At 43.9% G+C, this 2,954-nt stretch overlaps 1 protein-coding gene across 1 annotated transcript in view; it reads left to right on the forward strand.

Moving 5' to 3' along the window:
- Window positions 1-2,954, forward strand: part of PRR5L (proline rich 5 like) — a 44,356-nt gene that overhangs the window by 16,297 nt on the left and 25,105 nt on the right. The gene's annotated exons all lie outside the window — the stretch shown is intronic.

Here is a 2,954-nt window from a genome sequence, read left to right on the forward strand (position 1 = left end):
TTAGTCCCACAAGTATAAATGCAACCTGTGAAAAAGTGAAAGATGAAGGATGAGGGAAAACCTGATCAATCACAAATGTGAATAAGTGTTACTGCCTTTTGCTGATACTGTCCAGATAGACAGAGGTTCAAATGTAACCACATGAAAGTGTGTTGGATGATTTTGAGAGAGCACTGATGGCTTTCAGTGTTGTAAGTTGTTCTGTGTAGTGTTGATTAAAAAAAGGAGGAGGCTGCTGAGAACAAGAGGGTTTTCTTCCCTTTGAGTAAAAGAGAGAGAGAGAGAGAAAATTTCAGTACTTTCTGAAGTGGCTGATGCTACTGCGTGCTGTGCTAACAGCTTAGAAAGGGGAAAAAGACGACTAGTGTTGTTTCCTATCAGTATTAGATTACATGACTTAAAAAAATCCCCCACGCTGTGCTATCAGGTGAGAAGCAAACTCCTGCCCCAGGAGTAGTTATGTTTCACTTCTTTAGACCCTATCTGCACAAGTCATTTACTGGAAGGAGGCAGCTGCTGGCACTGAATGGTGGGATGTTTCCTAGACTGAGTGGGGTCTGGTGGCAGCCTGGCGGAAAGGCTGTAAGCCCGTAGCGCAAAGTGCCTGGCTTAAGTGGAAATCTGCTACTGCTCCTGCTAATTTAAAAACAGGCAAATGAAAGTTTGCAACTAAATATATGTGGCGAATTGAAATTTGAAGGGTCTTGGTCAGGTACCCAGGTACTAAAGTGTTAGGCATGGTGTGCAAGGCTGGAATAAGCAGAAAATGTCCAGAAGCAACTTCATGCACCCCTAAGCCTGAACAGAGCATGGAGCTGAGCACGGTCCCGAGGGATGTGAGGTGCTGACGTATGACTGTTAATCTGGTTTTGAAAATTCAGAGTGTACAGAAAGAGGCCTGGGTGGGTTCCAGTGCTGAGTAAGACACAGCTGCATCGTGTCACTGCGCGAGAGGGGCTGACAACTGCTGGGGACTGGATGGCTCCCAGCGCTGGGGTTTGGATGTGTTGTTCTCTTCCTCTAGACTGTAAACCTCAAGCCTGTCACAGTCATGCCAGGGTTAGTGGCATTAGCTGAGTCCCCTTAGATCTCTTAGTAGTAGAGCCGATGACTGAAGAGACTGCTTAGACTATACAGCCTGCTCACTGCTGGAGGCTGGATATCTGTGTTGCATCCCTCTTAGCAAGCCAAGGGCTTGTCCTGGGAGAAGGATCTGATCACCAGCATTGTTTTCTGCAAAAGCAGGAGCAAAAACTGTCCTCTTTCACCCTAATGGCTGGGCTGTACGACTTCAGCCACAGGCCACAATCACAATGTAGGTACTTAGCTCTGCACTACTGTCAAGAGAGTGGTGGCCTTTGCCTTGGAGAGCGTGCAGTGCAAGGGCTTGGCTGCGCTCACCTCTGAGTTTGTTTTTCTGTCAGTCTGTCTGTTCACACTTGTGCAAATATCTCAGCATAGTTCATCTGCAGCTGCTGTTCTCCTACTGAAGCTGCTGGGACTCACATTTGATTTCTGGGATATTTTTTTGCTCAATGTTAAAAGGAGTAACTTGGCATCCATCAGGCTTAGCCTGAAGTAAAACTCTTGGTGCTGGCAAGCCATGAGACAAACTGTGAGATAAAGGTTACTGTAGGAAATGAGCTTTTTTCCCTGCTGTGAGCTAAAATGCAGACTTATTTCTGGTTCTAGACTGACAGCGCATGGCAGTGATAAAAGTTACCACTCCCTCCTGAATGTCTTTACTCAAAAATCCTTGGGCCATGGAGTGGGAAAAGACTATTCATGTGCCAAACAAGGGCTGACAACATTATTTCATTTGTCTGTGGGTTCAGTTTCACTGCTGATGCCAGCTGATTTACGGCAATATTGCTGCCACCAAAATGAGCAGAGTTGAATCAGGCTGCTGATTTGGCTGAAAAATAACCTTGAAAGAAAAAATAAAGTTTTCAGCTACTTCCTTTGATTTGTTGCGCTCATCACTTCTGACATGGGGGAGGTGATGGGAGTGGGTCACCAGGATGGGGAGTGGAGTGGAAGTGCATCTTTTGGCAGCGACTTCCTCCTCCATCTGTTAAAGCCCACTGAAAACCTATCTTGAGAACCAAGTTTACTGTTCTCTTAGACTGAAATGGACCCTGAAGGATCTGCTCTCATGTGTAACCAGGCAGTTTTAAGTATCCTAGCAGTGATTAGAGCAACTAACTGGATCATGTAATGTAATATTTAGATGTGATAAATTGATTTAAATGTTTTCCATTTCTTATGCCACAGGACTTGTAACAGGAGCCACTAAGATTATTTTTAAAATCACATTTTCCATTGTTTTAAGAGTTCTGGCTCTTATGTATATTTTATACACACACACACGCACAATTTTTCTAACCACTGAATATTTAAGACTAAAATGGAGCAGTGCTTTTATAGTGAGAGAAATCTACCTTTGTGATCAACTTGACTTGATTACTCACAAGTCCTTTTCACCAATACTCATGCAAATTACCATTTTTTAGCTCCTGAGGTTGCTAAAGGAATGTTTAGGAAACAGTTGGGGTTTAGGCAGTCTTTCTCTGCTACCAAACCATGATCATACCAGGATTACTGAGTCTGTTTTGTATTTGAAAGAAATGTAATTCCTGTAAGGGTTTCAGTGGGAACTCAGATGTTTCATTCTGAAAGAGATATGTGTTTATAAATCTGCTCTTTTAGCAACCCTATTACATATACAAGTCATCTCCTTGGATTGGAGTCTGAGTGTAAATGCCAGATAGTTGGGACTTGTAATATTTGCTGCAGATCTGCCTTAAAGCAGTGCTTCATGCTCCAGGTTTTTCAGTGCTGACTTTGCCCATGAACTGCTCCGATAGTTTCCTGCTGCTGAAAAGGGGCACTTTGTACCCACTCCTCTGCTCAGTAACCCAGCAGGACACCAGCTGCTCCCACTGCTGGGTTAA

This window comes from Pygoscelis adeliae, unplaced genomic scaffold, assembly GCF_000699105.1.
Source record: "Pygoscelis adeliae isolate BGI_AS28 unplaced genomic scaffold, ASM69910v1 Scaffold117, whole genome shotgun sequence".
In the NCBI taxonomy this organism is placed as follows: Eukaryota; Metazoa; Chordata; class Aves; order Sphenisciformes; family Spheniscidae; genus Pygoscelis; species Pygoscelis adeliae.